This window comes from Fukomys damarensis, unplaced genomic scaffold (genome assembly GCF_012274545.1).
Source record: "Fukomys damarensis isolate Sample0158 unplaced genomic scaffold, DMR_v1.0_HiC HiC_scaffold_39, whole genome shotgun sequence".
NCBI lineage: Eukaryota > Metazoa > Chordata > Mammalia > Rodentia > Bathyergidae > Fukomys > Fukomys damarensis.
This window is the reverse complement of record NW_022900951.1, coordinates 62285787-62311575: the sequence shown is the minus strand read 5'-3', so window position 1 is coordinate 62311575 and position 25789 is coordinate 62285787. Positions and strand designations below refer to the sequence as shown.

The 25789-nt window shown below is 33.9% G+C and overlaps 1 protein-coding gene across 1 annotated transcript in view; it reads right to left on the bottom strand.

The window, feature by feature from the left end:
* LOC104874341 (putative P2Y purinoceptor 10) overlaps positions 1-24083 on the bottom strand; it is a 29854-nt gene extending 5771 nt beyond the window's left edge. Inside the window, exon 1 of the mRNA XM_033760487.1 lies at positions 24022-24083. The gene's annotated coding sequence lies outside the window, so the exon portion shown is untranslated. The remainder of the gene's footprint in view (positions 1-24021) is intronic.
* Positions 24084-25789: the final 1706 nt, after the last annotated feature.

The window sequence follows — 25789 nt, the reverse complement described above, 5'->3', positions numbered from 1 at the left end:
TAGTTAGTCTTTCTTCCCCAAGCAGGTCTCTGTCATTCATTGCAAGGGATCCCAAAAAGATATGTCTAAAGTCTTTTTGGGAAATCAAAAGGCTAATTGGGAGGCAAGACTGGCAGCCCTACAGCCCCTCAAGATCCTAGTTTTATTCTCAGTTCCTGAGGAACCATTTTGGTCTTTCCTCAAGGGATGCAATGACAAACTATAAAAATACTACGTGGGAAGTGGTCATTAGAATTTTCTCCAGACTAAGAAGAAAGCTATTCCTAAGATCCTCTGGAAGACCTGAGGCTCCTCTTCAAAAAGCAAAACTCCAGGTAGGGGAAAGGAAATAAAGGAAAAGAAAAAAAATGAGAAAATGAAAAAAATGGAAATAAAGTATTTCTAAATATGTAAGGGAGGAGGGCGTGAAGGGAGGGCAGGGGTAAGGGGGAAAAATGAAAACCAAGACCTATCATGTAAAGGTACAAGATCCCATTGATGAATATAACTGTACTGTATACCTAAGATGTACCAATAAACTCAATGAGGGGGGGAAAAAAGAGAAAGCAAGACTCCAGCACTGCTTTTTGTTTGTTTTGTTTTGTTTTCTTCAACTCAGCCAGTGAGCCACAACAGCCCACGGCAGTTGGAGAGAACATACTCCTTAGGGGAGTCAAGCCTATAGCTTCTTTTGGTAGAAAGTAGATATATGAAGGTGAAGACCTCCACTCCCTCAGAACTCCACGAAGAATTATATGGATATGTGTATCTTCTCAGGGGAAAATTAAACAGGAGATTAGGACATGGCAAACCTAACATGTGGACTTCTTGCAAGAACTCGAGCAGGTTTTCAATAGGTGGCCTAGACCTGATGTCAGCGGAAGGAGTAAATGATACAAAAGATAGTCCACATTGAGTTTTGCCACTGTGTTCTCTCTTGCATGGTGACCCACACTAGTTCTGTAGGATGTAATTCTTTTCCTACTTTTATTTGGTCCAAATTTTTTCTTCAGAGACTGTTTCTTTTTCTACTTTTAAGAAAACTCGCTACTGTTAAAAAATAATAAAATAAAATGTACTCTTCTCTTCTCAACTCTCAAGTGTATTATGCATTTTTATTAAATATATCACCATAACATAAAATGTATCTTGAGAACTTACAATTAACTTTTAATGACGCTCAAAAATGACTTCCCCTATTTGTCACAAATCAACCCAAATAGAGTTTACTCTGCTTACGTTAACAGAGTGATTCTCAAACATAAGTATGCCTCATAATCATCTAGAGAACTCTCACCCAATTTCTTATTCAGTACATCAGGGTTGGAGTCTTAAAATGTGCATTTTAATAAGTTCTTTTGTAATCCAAGGACCACCCTTTGAAAACTCACTGCAACATCACACGTTTCATGACAGCAAGGATCGTGTTTTGTCTAAGAAATCTGTATAGTATTTCTACATTAAAGTTATGAATCACTTACTCTTAAATATTAAAAATGTTCCCCAAAAAAGCATAAGAAAGGGGCCGGGGATGTTGCTCAGTAGTTCCACTGCCTGCCTTGCAAGCACAAAGACTGGAATTAGATCACTGGTACAAAAAAAAAAGTTTCCAAGCAAGAATTTTTCTAACTTGCATCACTCACTGTGTAGCACATTCTGGCTTGTTTGTCCACATCCAATTATTTCTCCTATCTTGACTATAAATAACAAACATGCTAATAAAATAAAATAAAAACAAGGACTATTGCATTCTATTTAAAAATTGATTCTCACTATTCTGGGTTTTAAAAAATTAAAACTTATGCAGTGGGAAAAGTGTGACAGTTCTTTTAATACCATGATGAAAGTTTAAGTTTTCGTATCTATTTTCATCATAAAAGATTTTTGAGGAAGGCTAATACCTTCTGAATCATTCTTAGCCAGTGGATTTAATTTACATATTATGAATATTCAAAATGATCACTGGTTTGTGGCTTATACAGTACATTTGTATAAAATGTTTGCAAAAGTTCAAAATTGTTGTAAGACAAATTGTGTACTATAAAAAATGAAACTATATATAGACTTGGATTTTTACTTTATTGTCCTCAAGTGACAGAAACTTGGAAACAGAAAGTTCAGTCAAAGCAAAATAATGCATTAGTATTAAAGTTTTTATTAGCATACAAAATCTAGCCGGTAAACATTTTATGATTGATTTCCATTTCAGAGAAAATATATTTCTGATTTTAGTCTTTCCTCCAGAAATTGGAGCAATGTATAAATATTCTTATTTAAAATTATATGTAAATATGTTCTTATTTATGGGTTTTATATGTATTTATTTTTCTTCTAGACAGTTAATTACACCATAGTTGTACCAAGTACATGACTTAGAGTCAGACAGATCTGAGTTTGAATACGAATCTCTCTGCTTAGAAGGTGTTTATCCTAATTTATCCAATCCACAATTTCTTAGGCTGTACAGTGTATGACATTGTTTTATCTGCTTAAAGAGGTAAGCTAATTTATCTAATTTATTTGATGTATGCATCTGAAGCAAAATGAAAGCATGCATTATGATTCTAATTTATTTTGTGCAACTTTTCTGAGTCATGACAGAAGATGAACTATAAATATAATTCAATGCCTAACTTAATTTTCCATATACCCCAGAAAGCCAATCCTGAGTTCTCTAGTCTTTGTTGATCTCAATTTTCTTTGAATTTTTGAAGTATCTAGCAATTTACACAATATGGATTCAGTATTTACTGACAATTCAATTTACTGAGCATTTTCTATGTGCCTGACACTGTATCTATCTACCTATCACTTAATCCTTTTGACAGTCATATAGGAGTATATTTGACCAGTGAAAACATGCATTCTATTCATCTTTTACTATCTTAACAAACAATCCCAAATCCCACTGTTTCTATCTACTTTATTTCTTATCTAGCCATTTTTTTCTTTGTGTGCCATCTCTATTCTAACCCAAACAGGCATCAACTCTGTTTGTTGGCATTTATCAGCCTCTATCAATTCCTCCGACTTCCAATTTTGCCTATTGAAATTAAGTTGGTATTACTCTGGGCCAGATTATTTTAAGGTAACACATTAGTGGAAACTGCTAACAAAATAATTCAAATAGAATTAAAAAGAAAAATAAAATAAATAATAAAACAATTAAAGTGATATGCAAGAGAATGTCTATGTAGCACAAATAAAGACTGAAATGGAGGATAAAGGAAAAGTCATATCAAAATACTAAGAAAACAAATGGTAAAATAGCATATATACATCTAAACTTATTCACTGTTAAATTAAATATAAATAGATTAAGTGTGCCAGTAAAGACAGATGTTAGAATGGATTACACAACTGTATTCAATAGTATGTTGTCTACAGAAATACATTAGATTAAAACACACAAATATGTTGAAAGTAAAAGAAAGTTGAAAAAATGGCAAGCAAACCATTTAAAAGAGTGTTAGAGGGATGAAAGGGTAGCTTGGTGCTAGCCTATGTGCTTAGCACGCAAGAGACCCTAGGATCCACAAAAACATATGAGCAGGCACACTAATTTCTTGGGTGTGGTGGTATGTGCCTATAGTCTCAGCTCCTCAGGAGTTAAGACAGATGGATTAATTGAGACTAAGCAAAAAATCTAGCCTGGCAAAATAGTAAGACCCTACTGTGGTGGTGGGGTGGGGAGTGGAAGCTACATGCAAAATGGATTTAGAAAAAACCTTCTAATTAAAGGCATATAATACAGTGATAAAAAATAATTTGAGTAGGAAAACACAGTGATTAAAAACACAGATGCCCTTAAAATATAACCTGAGATATACGAAAAAAGTGAAAGAAATAAAAAGATAAAGATCCAATTGAACAGCAATACTTGGAAACTTTGATTCTATAGTTTCAATAATGGATAGAACAACCTGCCAATATTCACAAGGATAAACAAGATGAGCAACATTATAAAATGTTAATTTTAACAAAAATTAGAAAACTTCACTGAACAATAACAGAATATATGTTATTCTTAAGATCATAAGAAAATTATTCAAAATAAAGTATATATCAAGCCATATAACAAGCCTTGATAAATTATAAGGAATGGACATCAAACAAAGTGTGTTGTCTGGGGCTGGAGATTTAGCTCAGTGGTTCCGCTGCCTGCTTCGCAAGTTTAAGGTCCTGAGTTCAATCCCCAGTACCAAAAACAAAAACAAAAAACAAAACAACAACAACAACAATAAAAAGATTTAGTTTTGGGCAGGGAATTTGGCTCAGTGGTTCCACTGCCTGCCTCATAAGTGCAAGGGCCCAAATATGGCCCCGGTACAAGAAAAGAAATAAAAGTGTGTTCACTGAACAAGATGACATAATGAAATGAAGTTAAATGAATTAATGAAGGAAAGTTTGGAAGGTCACAGGTATAAGGAAATTTGAAAACATACACTTAATTAACAAATGGATGAAAGAAAACCACAAGATAAATTAGAAAATAGTTTTATGTGAACAAGAATAAAACTATAAGTAATATCAGAACTCTTTTGAAATTTTCTTCCTATTTCCCAATATCTGTTATATGTTGTTCTTTATTTACCCTTTCAGTTTCTCAAACATGAGAAACAATGTTTAATTATGTATGTCCAGTTTATTCCATTTAAGAGCATAGCCTCAAGGTGCATTCATTTACCTAGAAATGTCTCAAGTTTATCTTTCTTTAAGGTGGAGTAGTACTCCAATGCATTAAAAAAAACCACATCTTTATTCATTCATCCACTGATGGGCATTTGTAATATTTCCAAGATTTAGCTATCGTAAATTGTGGGGTTATAAACATGAATGTGTATATGTCATTATGGTGTGTTACTTTTTAAATTTTTTAGGAAGATAAGAAGAAGGGGAATAACTGGGTAAAGTGGAATGTCTAGTTTTAATTTTTTGAGGAATCTCCACACTGATTTCCAGTGGTTGCACCAGTCTGTACTCCCACCAATAGTAGAGCAGGGTTTCTTTTTTCCTGCAGTCCCACCAACGTTTGTTATTGGATGATTTCTTAAGAACAGCTATTTTTTCTGGGGTGAGATAGAATCTCAGTGTTGTTTTAATTTGCAACTCTTGAATAACCAATAATGTTGAACATTTTTTCATACAATTGTTTACTGTTCGTACTTCTTCATCTGAGAAGAATCTGTTTATTTCAGATGCCCATTTTTGAGTTGGGTCTTTACATTTTGGGGGTTCTGATATTTTTGCTTCCTTCATAAATTCTTTCTGCTCGTCCTTTGTCAGAGGAACAGCTGACTAAACTTTTTTTCCCACTCTGTGGGTTGTTCCTTCACTCTGTGGGTTGTTCCTTCCCTCTACTAGTAGTTTCCATTGCTGTGCAAATGTTTTAAAATAAGATGAGATACCAGTTGTTCATTCTTTATAATACTTCCTGTGAGATCTGGGTTTTGTTCATAAAGTCTTTGCCTGCCCCTATGTCCTCAAGCATTATATTATTCTATCCTGCTGCAGAATTACCGTTTCTGTTTTAGTATTTAGAATTTTTCTCTATTTCTATTTTACTTTAGTGCATGGTGAGAGACATCATGCATCTAATTTTAATCTTTGGCATTTGGAGAGCCAGTTTTTAAAGTACTATTTATTAAAGAAGTTATCTTTCTTCCAGTGGCAGTATTTGACCCCCTCATCAAAGATAAGGCGGATGAATGTGTTTGGAGTTGATTCTACATCTTCTAATCTTTTTTTTTAACACCAGAGATCAAACTCATATCCTTGTGCTACATCATCTTCTAATCTGTTCCATTGAACCCCACGTCTTTTTTGGCCAATATCATGCTTTTTTACTACAGTGGTTTTGTAGTATAATTTCAAGTCAGAGATTATGATGCCATCTGCCTTTCCTTTGTTGCCCAGAATGGCTTTTTCTATTCAACATCTCTTCTGGTTGCAAATGAATTTTAGAATTGTTTTCTCTAATTTTGTGAGGTTTTCTCTAATTTTTATCATGATTGCAGTTACAATTTTGGAAATATGGGCATTTTTACTATATTGGTTCATCTTACCCAAGAAAGAAGATATCTTTCCATTTTCTGATATCCCAATAAAATTAATTGTTTCAAAAAACAAACAATCAAACAATATATATAATAATGGAAACTAATGAATCTTAATAAAAAAACTTAAAAACTGAATGGGCATATAACAAATGAAGATATAAAAATAGCTACCAAAACAAAAATAACAACAAGGGGAAGTCTTATCCAAGATGGTTTCACTGATAAGTTATATTAAACTTTTACACAAAACATTAAAATTGAATATTTCTGATCAAATATCTGGTAGAATGTAAAATTCTAGATGATCATATACTTATTTTTTAGAAATACAATATTCAAAAACACAAAACTAATAGTGTAAAAAGATTGCCTAATTACTCCTGTGTTATTGGCAAAAAAGTGAGCCTCTATCTTCACATTTTCCATCAAACATCATGTAATGGCCTGCTAACGTCTTCATTTTTCCTGAAAGAAACACTTCTATATCCACAGCACCAACAGATTTAGTTAAACTGAAAACAACTCCATCCATCCATTGGCTAAATTATACAGCAAATTAAGCTGTCAATTTTTCGGGCTTATTCTATTAAAGTGAGGTATTGATTGTGAATGAATAAATAATAAATACTTGAACAAAAACCTACAAACCAGTCTCAATAAAGCTGCAGAATTGAACACTAATCTTTTCTACCTACTTTCTAGTAAAATCAGGTTTCCTAAACACTGCTAAGTATTTTACTACCCCCTTCTGTAATAACCTACCTTAAGGTAGCTGCCTCTGTTTCTATCCAAGACTTATCTCTTACATCCCTTTTTTAGATCTATAATTAGATTCTAGATACCTAAATAGGTGAGCTACATAATGTGACTCATGGCAGTTTATGCTACACATCAGAGGAACTGCATGATTTTTCCAGCATATACTGAAAAAGATCTGGGAACCATGTAGAGGGATGGAGCTTATGCATGTGGAAAATGAATAAAGGAATATAAAGTTGGATCAAGCTGAATTTATTGATAAGATCAACTAAGCAGAGATTCTGGATTCAAAGTTTTAGCTTCAGAATTTAGAAATGGCACTAATAATGAAATTGATGGTTGGTTGGTTGGTTGGTTGGTCAGTTGGCTAGTTGATTGGTTAGCATGTATTCTAAGGTAGCCTACACTAAATTACTTTATGCTATAACTACTTTGGTATAGTGTGCAGGAAGGAAATTAGAATGCTAGAATGGATTTATCATTTATCACTTGCTTATACTGAAAAGGCTCAAAGGAGAAACTTAAAACACCTGAGAGATATACATAAGGGGAGACAGCATCATGGAAGTGATCTTCATAAGTCAAATATCATGGTGGGATTTGCTGCCATTGAGGAAGACCTCTTGAGCAGTGGGGATAGTGTGATGCCAAGATGGGCTTAGTTATTGAGCTTAATTACCAAAGGCAACTTGGGCAGGGTTATCATAATGTTGAGTGGTGCCAAAACAGTCATCAGAATAGTTTTACTCAGAAAGACTTACAGTATTGGCTAGCTGATCATGGGAATATTACAAAAGAAAGAGATGGGCAGTTTTTTAAATTTTTATTTTATATATATATTCTCAGTTTCCTGAACAGAAGTCTAACTTAAGCAACTCAAATGGCCAAGTCCTGTATTAGTCACTTTCCTACAACTATGACAAAATATCAGACATGCAACTTAAGGGAGGGGATGTTTATTTTGGCTCTCATTTTTTCAATGGGTTCAGCCCATGACCAGCTGGTTCTGGAGCAGAAGCCACGTGTTAGAAGGCTTAGGGAAGGAAGGCTGCTTGTGTCAGGGTGGCCAGGATGCAGAGAGAGGAAGGAGGAGCTGGGGACAAGAATGAACCCTTCCATGTCACAACCCTCATGATCTGCCTTTTACTACCAGGCTCTATCTCCATCACCCTTCAAAAGACCAACCTCTGAACATGGGTCTTTTGGTGAACATTTTAGGTGTAAACCATAACATTGTCCCACAATCAATTCCCACGTTTAAGTTACTTTATTGGCCAGTAAAGCTTTGAATTAAGGAGAGGCCAGTGTCCCTAAATGGTGACCCTACTACAATGACAAAATTTGTATTATTAGTCTTTCCTAAGCTCTCCTCCAGAGACCTTATACCATTTTTATATGGCCATCAACAGATGGCTGGATAAAGAAAATGCAGTATTTATATACAATGAAATACTGCTTTGCTACAGCAAATAATGAACTTGAGGTGCTTGTAGGAAAATGGATGTCACCTTGAGACCAAAATGTTCAGTGAAATAAATCAGACACACAAGCTTAAATACGATGGTTTGCCTTATATGAGCAATCCAAAATATAAATAAAGTGCAAAATAATGGATAATAAATCTTTTGTTAGAAGAAAGGGGACCTAGAGATGGAAGGAGAGGGGGAGAAGGATTTGAAAAAGGAATTAAGATGTGTTATATGCATGTTCCCACTCTCCAGGAGGAATGAAATTCTTATGTATTTAAAAGATGTTCCAATAAAAAATAAAATTGAAAAACATGACCAAAAATTAAGGAAATAGATCATCAGGCTATTTAGGAGTTACTGAAAACTGGATCTGACCTGACACTAATTACAACAGACTCAAAATGTCACTGTGGTTCAACAATCAAAATTAAAATTTAAGCAAGGTCAATGACTAATGGAGGTTCAGCTTAAATTGCTCTCACTATGGGTCCAGTACATCACTCAAACTATTTTGTAGTTATTTTGTAATTTCTACAATGTATAGCTGCAATAAACTTACTCGGCTCCTGAAAGAATTCTCACATTTGTTACCTAACCAGTACAGTAAGGGCTATAATTGTAAGAAAATGCAAGTAAAAGACATTACTGCTATCTTTACCTATAAAAAACATTAAACTAAAAGGTACACCACATTCTTGGATGGATTACGGGTATTACTGCCATCATAAGGGACCTGAAAGACATAGGGATGGTGATTCCACCACACTTTTATTCATCTTGCCTATTTGGCCCAAGAAGAGATAGATATTGAAGATTGATAGTGGCATATAATAAATTTAACCATGCAGTGACTCTTTTTTGATGCTTTTCTAAATATTTTTATTTGCTTGTTTTGTTTTTGCTTCATTTATTAGCACAGTTCTTCATCTATATGTATCTCTTGATTGGGCAAATGATTGTTTTCTTGAAATTTGATAGTTAAAAAAAACCACCAAATGCAGTTTGCTTTTAGTTAACAAGAACAGTAATAAATCTTTATCGTCCAACCTCACAGATGTATCAATATTCTGGCTGATAATTTAGTACGTAGGGATTCTGATCACATTTGCACATATTAGAAATATCATACTGGTCCATTAAACTAGTGATATTTATTCGATCTGGAGAGCAGGAAGTGAGAAAAACTTTAGAGCTACCAGTAAGACATTTACATAGGAAAAAGTGAGGGATACATTCCACAAAATCTCTAGAACCTTCTACTCTATTAAATTTCTAATTATTTACTGGTATGTAAAATCTCAAGGTAACCTTTTAAGATGGAGGATAAGTTGTTGTATCGGTTTCTTCCTACCACCAAAAATAATAACAATAACAACCAAACATAGCACTTAATCAGTCTTGCTGAATTTTGTATGCAATATATTTCATATTTTGGTTTGATAATCCATCCCTGTTGTCATCTAATGTTCCCCCAAGTTCACATATTAAAATCTACTCACCATGAGAAGCTGCAATTTTTTGGAAATAATGAGGTGGAACCTTCTCAATGGGGTTTAGTCAATTTATAAAAGAGCTTCCAGAAAGTATGTTCCCAGCATGGGAGATAATAGAATACACTACCTGGGCACCAGAAAAGGGGCCATCACCAGAAACCATGATGCCCTATTCATGTACTTCCTAGCCTCCAGAACTGTGAGAAGTAAGCTTCTATTTTTTATGTTACCAAATATATGATATTTTGCTGTAGCACCCCCCCACACACACACAAATTAAAACAATCCTGTTTACAGAGTGGGTGTCTACTTTTGAATGGGGTCCAGAGCAAGGAAAGCTCTGTAACAATTCAATGCTACTAGGCAAGCTGTTCTGTCACTGTGCTATAAATTCCAGCAGATGATGTTGTCTGACTTTTCAAGTTATGAATTCTGGCATGCACACTGGTGCTCCATTATCAAATGGAAGTGATGTATACATGATCAGGATTGAACTGGCTTTGGAAACACAAGTTTGTTGCCCATGAAAGTGGCTCAAATGTCCATGGCCTTTAGTCTTATGACGCTACCTTGTCTCTCACACCCCACACCTATGCCACTTGGGGGATTTCCTGCAAACAATTTATTGAGGAAGTGAAAACTCTCCTCTGGTTTATAGATGGTTCTACATGATATGCAAGCACCAACCAACAATGGATAGTTGTACTTCTGTACTAAGTTAATTCTCTAAGTGTAAGTATCTCAAACAGTGTGATTGGTTGTCCATTTTGCTCAGGAGAAGTAGCAGGGGATATACAAGTTTGCGTGTTGCTGTTAGTAAATTGGATGGCTGGTAAAGGACTAGAAATAATGCTATTGGAAAATGGATAACAAGCATGCCTAGGGAAGAAATAACTAGATAGCATAGTCTGAATGGATAAAGAATGTGAAAATATCTGCATCATACTCACCAACACTTTATCTCAGTAGAAGAGTTTAACAATCAAGTGCAGGGGATAATGAGTCTTGTGAATACCAGATAGTTTATTTGATGTCATACTTCATTATACAATGGGCTCATGAAAAAAGTAGCCATGATGACAGAGATGGAGACTATGAATAAACTATAATATGGATTGTTAATCACCAAACCTGACCTGCATATAGTCATTCTAAATGCCCAATCTGCCAGCAGTAGAGATAAATATTGAGTGCATGACATGGCACTAGGGTGATGAATCTGCTACCTTGTGGCAAGTTTATTAAATTCCCATCATGGATGGGAAAGAATTTTTTTCATACTGGAGTGCAGTTATTTTGATATAGATTCGAATTCCCTTCATGCAATATATCCACAAAAACTATCATCTGTAGATTTGCAATATATTTTATGTACTATTTCATCATTCCACCATTATTGTTCTTCATAAAAAGAAATACATTGATGGCAGAATTAAATGCGGCAATGAGACTGTGATTGTGTAGTTTTCTGTTCACATGTTCACTGTTACCCCCCAACGTAACTAGTTAGATGGCCTATGTAGTGCAATAACATTTATAAGAAGTGGTTATAGCAATTGTCTAAGTGGCAACATCTTGCAAACCTAGAGCTATGTTTCCAGGTGACTGTAAATCACCTTTTAAATTAGTGCTTCTTTAAATTGGTGCTGTTGTTATTTCTCCCACAGTCCAGTGGTGGAGATGTGTAAATGCTAATAAAACCACTTATTATGACCCCTAGTGTTTCATTAGCAAAATTTTTGCTGCACAACTCTGCCCATAATCTTGGCTGGTCTGGAAGTCTTAGTTCCAAAGGGAGGAATAATTCCATCAGGAGTTTGATAGTTATTCCACTGCAAGGGAATTTGAGACTAACACCCAACCACCTGGAACTCCTTATTCCTCTGGAGAAAAAAACAAAAACAAAAACAGAAAAACCTTTATTGTACTAACTGGGCTGATTGATTCTAATTAAAAAGGAAAAATTGGGTGCTATTAGAAAATAGAGGTTGGAAGAATGTTGGTAAGGATGAGTATGTGGGTTTAGGGGACTGTATATCTGGATTATAAGAGAACCCTTAAATGCTGTCTTAGCACTACCATGTCCTATGAGTAAAATTAATGGAAATCTACAACAATCAAATTAAAGTAGAATAGTTAGTGGCCTAGAATATTCAAGAATAAAATTATGGGGTTTATAAAGAGGAAAATAATTTAGTAAGGAAAAGAAAAATGTGAAATTGATAGTGGATGGAGATAGTTAAAAATACCTACTATGAGGATTTTGTCAAGATTATAGAACAGGAGATTGCAACCTTTGTCCTCACAGAAAAATCACTTGTTATTACAAAAACAGTAATTTGCAACTATCCATAGAAGAAAATAGCTTGGCAATTAAGAAATCGCAGCAATTCAGTAAAAAATGCAAGGAATTTCCTTTATCTAGAGTAGAAAAGAAGAGCCGAACCACAGCAGTGTTCACAGCCAGAGTCCTCTTGTATCTTTCACCACAGAGAACCCACAGGGTCTTTATCAACTGAGGACCCCAACTTCCAAAGCAGTCTTGAGTAAATGAACACATGTTCCAGGCCTACGTTTAAGTCTTTAATTCAAATCAAGTTGACTTTGTCAGGGATGAGGTTAGTGTTCAATCTCATTCACCATGTGGATATGCAATTTCCTCACTACTTTTCTTTTCTTTTTTTTTTTTTTTTTTTTTTTTTTTTTTTTTTTTTTTTGGTACCGGGGATCGAACTTGGGTCCTTGTGCTTGCTAGGCAGGCAGCAGAACCACTGAGCCAAATCCCCAGCCCCAATACTATTTATTGAAATAGAATGTCCTTTTTGCATTGTGCATTCCTTGCACATTTATCAAAGATCCATTGACCACAGATGGATTCTCAATTCTGTTCCATTCACCTATGTTCATTTATTGTCACTGCCATACTGCTTTGATTACAATAGCTTTATAGTAGATTTTGAGATCAGGTAATGTGATGCCTCCAAGCCTGATTTTTTGGTTCAAGACTGATTTGGCTACACGGGTGTTTTGCGGTTCAATACCAATTGTAAGATTTTTTTTTTCTATTTCTATGGAAAATATCATCAGAATTTTGATAGGGATTACACTAGGTTTGTAGATTGCTTTGGGTGGTGTGAACAATTCACTAAATATTTCTTCCAATTGAACTTGTGGTATGATCCCATTTAATTTTGTTGTCTTTCATTTTTATCAATGTTTTATGATTTTCAATAAACACATCTTTCACCTCCTTGGCTACATTTATGACTAAGTATTTTTGATGCTATTGTAAATGAAATTTTCTTGATTCTTTCTTTGTATAATAATTTTGTGACTAAAAAATGCTGCTCATTATTTATTTGTATGTTGACTTCTATCCAGCAACTTTATTGAATTCATTTAGTAGTTCTAGAATTTCTCTTTGGTTTTGGTTTTGATGTGGAGCCCTTACAATTTTCCACACAAATAAAATTTTATCTGAAAACAAGAATGGTTTTAACTATTTCCGTCCTGATTTAGATGACATTTCTTTAATTTTTGTCTAATTGGTAAGCATAGGATTTAAAATATTATTTGGAATTGTAGAGGTCAGAGTGTATATCTTTGTCTTGTTCCTCATCTTTGAGGAAAAGCTTTCAAATCTTCACTCTGTGTGTGTGTGTGTGTGTGTGTGTGTGTTTGTAATAATCAAAGAAGTCATTACAGAAGTTTTATGGTCTTAGATTAGGCAATCTTTAGTTATATTACCTTTACAAGTGCATAAACAATAAAAGAATAGACAAAAATAGATAAATATGATTTTATCAAGACAAAAAATAGCAATCTTTGTACATCAAAAGGCACAATGAATGGGCCGGGGATTTAGCTCAGTGGTGTAACCACCTGTCTTGCAAATGCAAGGTTCCTAATTCAATCCCTGGTACCTCCCCAAAAAAAGGCACCATCAATGAAGCAAAAAATATCCACTTTATGAGAGAATATGCACACAAATTATGTGTTTGATAAAAGACTTTTGTCCAGAGTATGTTTTTTGACACTTTTACTATTATCAAATTTTTAAATGAACAAGAGATATAAACAGGCTTTTCTCCAAGTAAAATGCATAATGTGGTTTATTAAGTATATGAAATATGTGGTATTTTATTATTAAGTAAAATGCAAATCAAACACATAATCTGGCACTTTATGCCTGCTAGAATGAATAAAATTAAAAGACAGACTGTAAGAAATTTATAGAGTATCTGTAGCAATTTGAACAGTTATCCATAGCTGATTGGATTGTAAACTGATGCAGCTGCTTTAGAAAAGAAGTTTACAGTTCTTCAAAATGTGACACCTATATTTGCCATATGATCCAGTAGTTGCACCTTCATGTTTATATCTAAGAGAAATGTAAACATCATAATTTCTAAATTTATACATGAATATTAATAGAAGCACCACTCATGACAGTAAAAAAGTTGAAATAAATCATATGTCCATTAACTGAAGGATATTTTTTGAAAATGTAATATGTCCACATAATGGAATATTATTTAACAACGAAAAGGGGACAAATATTACTATGGACTGAATTGTGTCCACCCTCTATTTCATAAGTTGAATTCTTCACCTATCATGTTACTATATTGTATACAAGGTCTTAAATGAGTTGATTCAAGTTAAATGAGGTCATAAGAATGGGATTGTAATCTTTTATAGTGTGTTCCCTTATAAGTAATGGAATAGGTGCCAGAGTTTTCCCTCTGCCATGTGAGAATATGGAAAGAATGTGGCCATTTGCAAGCCAAGAGAAGAGTCCTCACCACAACTTAACCACACTGGCTTCTTAAATTTCCAACCTTCACAACTGTATCAAAGCCCTAAGTTCAATACTTAGTACCAAAAAAAGTGTTAGGGTGTTAGGGATGGTTGTAGATTCTGTTGTAAAGGTATAGCACAAGGAAAATTTTTATCATGATGGAAGAATTCCAAATCATTGTGGTGATGCATAAACAAATACATGCATTATACAAAAAGAAATTCACAGATTACAAAAGGATAGAAAGCAGTATTCCATTGTCATAGTTACTTTTCTCTTTGAGACAAAATAACCAACACACAAAGTAAAGAGGTAAAGTTTATTTTACCTCACAGCATGTAGAGGTTTCAGTCCATAGGTGGCTAACTCCGAGGTAGGGCAACATGGATAAAGGAGAAACAGACCATTGCAGAGTTGGCATAAAAATGCCACCCTGACTTCCATCATTCCCTTTATAGTCCATCCAGACTACAAGCCTATTGGTTGGTGCCACCCACACTCAGGGTGAATTTTCCCATTATTTGCACCCAGAAATATGCTAAACAACCTGTGAATTAATTCAATTACCACACAAGCTTACTCCAGCATCATGTCTATGATTCAGCCAAGTTCCAAAAGCTCCACCTATGAGTGCATGATGCATTAGGAGTCGATCTAGATACCATGTAAGCCATAGCATCTATGCAGTGATAGGAACCAAGAAAAAAGTAAAAGTGGCTATCCTAATAGCAGAGGAGATTTCAAGCCAAGATTGACAAAGAAGGTGACTACATATTGGTTGAGGGAAAAATTCAACAGGAAGAGTTAATAATTATAAACATATATGCACAAAATTCCAACACACTCAATTTCATAATACAAATAGTTATGGACATGAAAAATCAGGTAAACAGCAATACAATTCAAAGGGGTATCTTAATATCCTACTGTCATAAATGGACAAATCAATAAGGCAAAATACCAACAAAGAACCATTTGGTTAGAGTCAAACCTTCAAACAAATTGACTTAATCGATATCTTCAGAGAGGCCAATTCAACAACAGAATACACATTCTTCTCTGCAGCACACGGCACTTTCTCTAAAATAGACCATATACTAACCAACAGAGAATGCTTAAGTAAATGAAACGAATATAAATAATCCCATGTATATTACAGGATCATAGTGGAGTGAAACTAAAAATCAATGGGAAAGCATGAAAGATATGCAGACATATTGAAATGAAATAATACCCTTTAAATAACCAATAGGTCACAAATGGAATAAAAGAAAAAAATTAGCCATTTTCTACAATCAAATGATAATGCAGTACCACGCACTCAAATCTATAGGACACAGTGAAAACACTCCACATAAGGAAGTTTATAGTGACTTCACATGTCAAAAAAGCAAAGTAAGCTCAAGTAAATAACCTAATAATGCACCTCAAGGTCCTAGCAAAACAAGAATATTCATAATAAAATGCTAGTATAAGGAAGGAAATTATAAAGTTCAGAGAAGGAATTAATGAAATACAGAATAATAACAATAGAGAGAATCAAAGAATGAAAAAGTTGGTTCTTTGAAAGTATATACAATGGATGCATATTAAGGTCATACTCTTAAGTGAAGTAAATAAGTCACACATGTGTAAATATCAAATAGTTTCTCTGGTGTGAAAAACTAAAAGTGTAAATAAGATCCAAATGGTATAATTGAAAATGTGAAATAGGATGAAAAGGGCTAAAGGTGTAGGGGAAGTGGGAAGGGTAGGGGAAAGGAAATAAGGGAAAAGAAAAAACATGAAAAAAAATTTTTAAGCTTTCATAAATAGAGAAGGGAGGAGGGAGTGAAGGGAGGGCAGAGGTATGGGTAAAAAATGAGAACCAAGACCTGTCATGTAAAGGTGCAAGATCCCAATGATGAATGTAACTGTACTGTATACCTAAAAAAGTACCAATAAATTCAATGAGAAAAAAAGAAATTATAAACATAATACAAAAACAACAATGATGAATGTAACTGTACTGTATACCTAAAAAAGTACCAATAAATTCAATGAGAAAAAAAGAAATTATAAACATAATACAAACATTTGTGAATCTTACCAAAATAGTAAAAGTAAAGAACCAGATCCATGCAATTAGAAATAGTAAAAGTGAAATCAAAATGGATTCTGCCAAAATCAGGAAGATTAATACTAGCTACTTTGAGAACCTGTACTGTAGTAAAATGGAAAAATCAAAAAAATTGTTAAATGCCTAGGTACATATGAACAACCAAAGATGAAGCAAGAAGATATAAAAATCCTGAATAATACTATCAGTCAGTGAAATTGAAGAAATTATAAAAAAAATACTACCAAGAAAAGTGTAGGTCCTGATGGATTCACTGCAGAATTCTATAATAATTTTAAAGATCTAATGGCAATACTCCTCAAAATCTTTAATGAAATTGAAAGGGAAGTGGCACTCCCAAAGCCATCCCTGGAAGCACCCATTGCCCTGATTCTGAAACCAGAAAAAAAGCTAACCAAAAAGATAACTACAGGCCAATCTCCTTAATGAATGTAGGTGCAAAAATCTTCAATAAGATACTGAAAAGCAGAATGAAGCAAATCAAAAAGATCATGCATTGTGACAAAGGGGGATTCATTATAGGGAGGCAGAAATGAACTGATTTATACAAATCAATAAATGTTGTGCACCACATAAAGAGAAGCAAAGGCAAAAATCCCATAATCATCTCTATAAACACAGTAAAAGCATTTGTCAGAATCCAACATCCATTCATATAAAAAATCCCAAAGAAAATAGAGATAAAAGGTCTCTATTTCAATCTGATAAAAAAAAAATTATGGCAAACCACCAGTCAACATCATGCTAAATAGAGAAAAGCTAAAAGCTTTCCCTCTAAATTGCTCACTATCACTACTTCTGTTCAATTTGTTCTCAGAATATTAGCAAGAGCAATTAGACAAGAGAAAGAAAAGGAACATGGATAGTGTTGTAGTCAGGGTTTCTAAGGGAATAAATTTAATATATGACACATAAGTTACAGATTATTTTATAGTATTCACCCAAAAAGTCAAATGCAAAGGAATTCAAGAGATCTGTCCACATGCTAGAGACTGAAAGAATCCATCTGAGATCTCAGATCTTGCAGCAATGTCCCACACAAGTCCAGCTGAAGACCTAGAGCCCAAAGCAATGTCCTCCATGAGTCCAACCAGAGGCCTTAGGCCAAGCAGTGTAATGCAAGCCCATATGAAGGATCTGCACTGGGAAGGCCCAAAGATCAGTGGGGGACGCTAGAAAGTCTGGACCAGTGGGGTGAAGGATTTGTGTCACAAGGTTGAGAGATCTGCACTAGAGCCAGAAAGTGACACTCAAAGAGAAGACTAGAGCTCCCATGCTAAAAATAGCAGCCATTCCTGGTGATGGCAAGGACCCAAACTCCTCTGACTCTGAGCACAGCTGAGTTCATAACAGGAAAACCATCCACAACAAGTTTCTCCAAGAAAATCGATAGCATACGATCTTCCCCTCCAGTTCTCTTTTTATGCCATTGGCAACAATCCTCAAGTGGGTCTTCCACATCCAGAACCACAATGACTCAGTTCAGCTGGGTGTTCCAAGTTGACCATTAGTTAATCCACCACATATAGGAAAATAAGTTAAATTATTATTATTTGCAGATGACATAATTCTGTACATAGACAACCCCAAAATCTCCAGCAAAAGACTCTTAGAACTAATAACCAAATTCAGTAGCGTAGCAGGATACAAAATCAACACTAAAAAATCAGCGGTGTTCATGTACAGCAATAACAAACTCACTGAGCTAGCTAGAAACTGGAGAAACAATACCTCTTAAAATAGAATCAAGAAAAAGTGAAATTCTTCAGAATTCACCTAACAAAGGAAGGGAAAGACTTTTACAAGGAAAACTATAGAACTCTAAAAAAGGAGATCAAAGAGGATAACAGAAAATGGAAAGTTATCCCCTATCCTGTATAGGCAGAACCAATATAGTCAAAATCACCATACTCTCAAAACTGTTGTATAGACTTCATACAATTCCAATAAAAATAATAGCACTCCTTTAAGGACTTGGGAAATTAATCTTAAAATTATACACAATCCAAAGAGACTTAGAATAGCAAAAGTAATTGTGGACAACAAGGTCAAGACAGAAGACTTCATTATCCTGCCCTTCAAGTTATTCTATAAACCTACACTGATATAAACAGCATGGTGTTGGGAAAAAAAAAAAAAACAGACTTGTAGAACAATAGGTTACAACCAAAGATGTAGAAACAACTCCAGGCACACTCAGTTGCATTATCTTTGACAAGAGAGCCAATTCCTTTTTTCCTGGAGGAAATATAACCTATTAAAAATTGGTGCTGGGATAACTGGCTGTCCACGTGCTGAAGGTTGAACCTATACCCATATCTCTCATTATGCACTAAACTAACATTAAAATTGATCAAAGATCTAAACTTTGTAAGAGAAACAATCTGCTGGAAGATGAAATACATAAAACTATTGAAGACATAGGTTTAGGCACTCTTTCTTAATGAAACACTGGTTTACAAGAAACAATATCAAGAATCAACAAATTGGATCACATTAAATTAAAAAGCTTCTACATAGAAAAGGAAACTACCAATGGAGTGAAGATATAACCTACAGATTGGGAAAAAAATTTCCAGCTACTCCTCAGATTCCTCTTTATATATCTAGAATACATAAAGAACTAAAAAAAAATCATATCCCCCAAATTTAAAGACCCATTCAAATGTGGGCTTCTGAAAGGAATGGACACTTCTCGGATGCAGAAGTAAAAATGGCCAATAAATACATGAAAAACTGTTCAACATAAGTGGCCATTTTATAAACACAAATTAAAACAATACTGAGATTCTGTCTCTATCTAGAAAGAATGGATATCATCAAATCAATTTAAAAAAATGCTCACAAGGCTGTGGTGAAAATGGAAAACTTCCTTATTGTTGGTGAGAGTGTAAATTGATGAAACTATGATGAAAATCAGTACGGAGATTCCTCAAACACTTAAAAAGAGAAATTCCATTTCATACATCTGTTTGTCTTTCAGATAATATCCTGAAAGTGTTGCTGACCTCATAGCACAGTGATGTGTGCATATCCATGTTTATAGCAGCACAATTCATAATGACTGAACCTTGGAAACAATATATATGTCCATCAACGCACAAATGAAGAAAACTGAAGTTTTTATATGCAATATAATACTACTCTGCCATAAATAAGGATGAAGTTGAGTCACTTGTGGGAAAATAGGTGGATCTTGATACCGTAATACAAAATGAAGTAAATCAGACACATCAGATTATGTATTGCATGGTTTCTCTTATATGAAATACTCAATATATAAATAAATCAAGAAATAAAAGACAGATAATAGGAAAAGCAAGAGAGAGAAAGCTATCAAAATCCACCAAGGACAATTTGTCTAATAGTGTACCTTGATTTAGTACAATTGTCTTATGTGTTTCATATGTTTTGAGCCTATTAGTCTGGTTGTTAATCTATATATATGAAAATTAAGTTTATTTATAAGATAAATGAATAAATCTGATGCTGGCCAAATAATAGGGGATGGAGGGAAGGGGGAAAATAATTGAGACATGTTATAGACATGTTTCAATTTCCTACAATGAATGTAATCATTATGTACTACAATCTTACTAATCAAAATTTAAAAATAAAGATTTGTAAGATCTTATCATTAGAGAAATTGGATGAAGAGTGCACAAGGCTTTCTACTATGTTTCCAATCTCTTGTGAGTCTAAAAATATTTATACATACAAGTATTTAAAATGACTTCATGATGAGACTTATTAAAGTACAATTAACTGGCCTAATAAAGAACTAACAAAAATAGACATACCTCATGTTTTTCATAAATAACTCACTTTGGAGGAAATTTGGTGTACCAAATCTTAATTACCCATGGTATTCATTATTATCAATTCTGATGCACAACTGTGAAATAATTTTCTGTTTTAGATTTTGTAGCATAAATATCACTCTCTGGCTTTGGAAGGTTCAAATGCAAAACTTTCAGAAGCCTGTATGGAAAAACATGTGGTAATTTTTCAGCCCCTGGATTGACTCACTCACTCTATACAGCTCTCATGTGAGACATTAAAGAAGATATTCTCATAGAAATTCAGCTGCATTTTTCCATTCTAAAGCCAGCAAAGAGAAATTTGTACATTGTTGGTAGGAATGTAAATTAAGATAGCCATTTTGGAAAATAATGTGAAATCTAAAAATAGAAATACCATATGACGAGCTGGGCATTTAGCTCAGTGGTGCCACAGCCTGCCTTGCAGACACCAAAGGCCTGAGTTCGATCCCCTGTACCCACCCCTGAAAAACAAAGGAAAAGAAAAAAGAAATACCCTATATTTCAACAATTTCACTTCTGAGTACATTTTAAGAAAATAAAATTAGTATGTTGAAGAGATGTCTGATTTCCCATGTTCATTTTACATTTTGATTACTATATGTATATATATATACATATATATATATTCACAGTATAATCACTATATGTGTATATATATATATATATATATATCTCACTCTATAACTTTCAAAAGAGAGATAATCCTTTCATTTACACCAACAGAAGCATAACTGAAAGCAATTATGCCAAGTAAACAAGTCGCATTTTTAGGTGGAATAAAAAACAGTTGCCTTCAAAGAGTAGAAAAATGCTTACTGGAGGCTGGGGAAGGGTTGGGGAGAAGGACAACATTTGTCAAAGTAAATTTTCAGTTACACCAGAGGAAAAATTGTAATGATCAAATGCATTGTATAGTGACCATAGTCAATAATATTGTATATTTAAAAACTTCTAAAATGTTTTTAATATTTTTGCTACAAAAGTAGTGAGGTGATAGATATGGTAACTGGATTGATTTTCCACAATTTTTACATAGATCAAGACAAGACATCACATTATTTATCACAAATATATCCATTATTATTTCTTTTAAAATATATTTTTAAAAACAAATAACTAAAATAAATTCATCTAGAAATTACTAAAGTATGTGACTATTTTTAGTTAAATTTGAGAAGTAAAACTATATTTTTTTCAAACAAAATTAATAATTTAAAAGCTGACCACATGATTGGCATTGTTTCCTTTCTGGAATGTTCATGTGTATGTTCATAGCCTATTGGGTAGGTATGGAATATATATATTATAAATACACCATAAATAAGTAAGTAGGGTGGGTGAATTCAGCAGATTTCCCTCTAGGTTGTCTTTTAGTGTTTCCCTTTTTACTCGCTTATTCTCTTTAAATTGAAAAAGTGCCTTTTGAATAGCAAATCTTATTTGTTTGACAAAACAGTAGCTGACTGACAAATGTAGCTCATAAACTCATAAATTTTTGTCACTACCAGGAACACTTGCATTTAAAAAAAAATTTAGAAAAGCAGTAAATAACTTCTGGGGATAGATTCCTAATAGTATCTTTTCTGGTTAAAAGCAGACACATGGGCAAGTCTTTGAAACACATTACATTCAGGATGCCTTTTTCCATTCTCAAAATAGTATACTTAAGCAGTAGTCAACCTGTAAGTCTAATTCTACAGATATTCTATCATGTTATCATCATTGAAACTATGAACAAGTATTACTTTTCCAATCATGAGCAATAATTTTGACCACATGGAAAAATGTGTCATGATCTAGTGACTAACTTCTTTCTCAGAATCCTAGGACACCTACAGCTGCAGAAGTGAAATATCAGCACAGAGTTAGGCAACAGTAATTCCCTCCAAACCCAGGGCTCTACAATTTGAAAACCTCTTCCCTATTGTCAGATTTGCATAAAATATGCTGTTAGGGATACATAACAAATTCATTTTCCCCTTCCTGACACAGGATGGTGTCAGCAGTGGCCTGAATAACCAACTACCTCCTCAGTAAACTTATTTGGTGGATGGGGAAGGGGGAGCCAATTGGTAAGAAAGATCCAGAATTTTCATGACTGGTAAGGGGGTCTCTTTCATATAATCTTGTCACAACTTAATTTGTTAGGAAGGTCAATCCAAGGAGAAATGCTTATCTCAGCTCTTCTGGGGGTTCCCAGAGTCATACAGCTGCTTAGCTGAACTGAGTCTCATGTACTGTCCTAAGTCTCAGTCACTTTGTAACTACTTCAATGTAGGAAAAATCCCACCTATGCTTGTGGTCAGAGATTCAACAGAGCTTCTTTCAGTATCCAACATTATGATGCCACTTGGCAACCATAATATGCAGCTAGTGCCATTTTGTGAGTCATCCTCATGTAGTCGTCAGCTGTTAGTTTCATTTTATATCTCAAAAAAAGTTACCACTTTAACTACTGAGACAATGAAATCTTTATCTTAATATTTCACAGAAAAAATTCGTTGAGGCATCTTTTGAAAAAATTAGCATCTTCAACTCTAATCTGGGGAGACTCAGGATATAAAAATACATTGATTTGTTCATATCAGAAAAATGGGTGATGACTAGGTCTCACATATCTTAACATGCCTTGTACTTGGTTTACTAGAATCATATATAACTTTACATATTGTTGAATAATTTCATATATTTAAAAAATCAAACTTCCAGTGTGAAATTGTCAGACTTTTAAAAAATAGCAAGAAGTTATTTGTTTATATCAAGTAAGGAAAGGAAACATTTCTTCTAGAAAGCAACAGTAAAATACTTGGAAACCCTTTCTAAAATGTTTCCCATCTTCTCAAATTAAAAATACATACAAGAAATGTTCATTGTAAATTGAGAATGTGCTCCATTGAGATTTGAGTGCTATACTAGATTCTAGGGCTTGAGGGAAATCATTTTGCACTCTTTGAAGGCATCACAACCCACCCAGGAATGCCTGAATGGAAAATGTCCCAATCCAAAAATGCGTGTCAAGGTTCATAAAAAGATTTAGGCATTTAAATGTATTTGCTGTGTGAGTGCTGCTTGATCCAGTTGACACAAACCATGGATTTAAAATTTTAAATTCCTTTTTCTCCGTGGCTCACAGGAGCAGAAATATTTTTAATCAATCACATTCTTAATTTTGACATGGAATCATCATTAGGAGCAGTGTTTAATATAAGGCCAGACTCCTGGTTTTTGTCATGGCAAATTAAATTGTAGAGAAAGGAGCTTTCTATCTAGACAGCCACACTTCCTTTCACAAAGCATGCAGCAGTTTCGGTAAGTATTTTAACCACTTGAACTTATAAATAGATATTACCTCACTGGAGTCTCCGTTCTTTATAATATACCCCCCCAAAGCTAAGATATTAGCAGATTCAGGGTTATATTTACAATGGAAGCGACAGAAATTCAAACTCTCATTTCCAGTAAACAGAGACTTTTAAGTTCTATTTTCGTATGTATGAAAAGAAAGACAAATACCTTACCCTTTCTACCCAGATATCCTGTGGAGAACTGCAGGCTTGTACAGCTACAAGAGGAAGTAACATGGTTTGTTTAACAAAACAGGAAAAAAAACAAAATCGTTTACCTCTAATGGGAGGTAGAACTGCTCGTCAGCATCACTCAGTTGTTTAGGAAAGAATTCCCATCAGAGGATGCTGTGGGCAAAGAAAATTCATATTTTGGCTTTAATAAATTCAGAGTTTCCATGATTTATACACTTCTTTAAACGGGAACAGAGACTCTTACTTCAATTTGCCACGTATTACGATAGTCTTCTTGTTCCTGAAAGTTGAAAGTGTGGGTTAGGCAAAAACAGAGTTTAACTGCTGGAATTTTATTTTGTATAAAAAAATGAGCTGTAATATATTTTTAAAAATGATTACGTTTTAAAATACTGATAAATATCACTTTATATATTGATTTCTCACTGTTTATCCATCATAATTTGTTCCTTACCATGAGTTCTCCCTGCTTCAGTTTTACAAGGGGTCCACTGCTTGGGGAAAATTGTTGTACTCCCATGGCTATAAAGTAGCTATTCCATACTTTGCTAAACTTACAGAAGATATTATTCTCCTAGCTGTCATTATACTTCAGCTGCTGTTTCCATCTAAGGACATAAATGTTCATATGTCTTTGCTATGATGCTTGGAAAGAAAATATGTCAAAAATGCTACACACACTCTTGTCTTACACTATTATTATCTTTTTCTTGCTTTTAATTTATCTGTGGATGTATGAGTATGTATGAGTCAAATATGAGTTTCAGTACTTCTTTATGAGGTAAATATTTCCAAGACATATTAAAGTACTTGGGCCATATTATTATATATTGCTATATTTTCTGTTTAAAGTATGAAAGGATATTTGTAGTAGGAACTTCTTTGAGAATCAGAGCAAATCTTACTGGGTGACCAAAATGGTATGATTTGAAGTCATCAGAAAAATTGTGCTTAATAGTATCTCCTATAAAGATGACTAAATGTTACTCCTTGAGACATACTTTTGGGTTAGGATTTCTCATTTCATACACATGACTGAAAATGCTAAATTTATCATCTTAAATTATTGAAACCATGTTGAAAATGTATTGCTTATATAGCCCAAAACATTCAGGGAAGTAGACTAAAATGCTTTAAAATGGAACACTCACTCTAAAAGAAGGGTTTAAGATTTCAAACATAGTTAGCACATTGCGATCTTGACATTACCCCCACTGAATAGGTTCACTAATATTCATTTTGCCTAAAAATATCAAGTGCAACAAAAACAAAGCTTTGAAACCAAAAATTCCTCCCTCAGAATGTTAGCTTTACTATTTAATGCATTTATTATGTGAGTATCTAAGATTTTTACTAGTTCTCTGGGAACTTGTTTTAGGCAGCTTTTTTTTTTTTTTTTTTTTTTTTGCTGGATATAAATGATTTTGTATATGCTTTTACTATAAAAGAGAAAACAAATGATCATTATAGTGCTATAAGCCATAAAGCCTCAAAAATAGAGCCCAGGAGTGTACTGTTAAATAAGTTGGGTCCACTACACATAGTAGTGCAATGGAAGACTGAATATCTGAAATATTCATTGGAACTAAAACCCAGGCCAGGCAGTTATTTCACCTAGAGGAAGATATGCAGTTTTGTAATTCACAGACAGCAATTCATTTAAACAGAGAACCTTGTCAGATTGGAAAAGATACTTCTTGACAATTTTATAAAGGATCCATATGGACTAGGGATGATCCTGATAGAC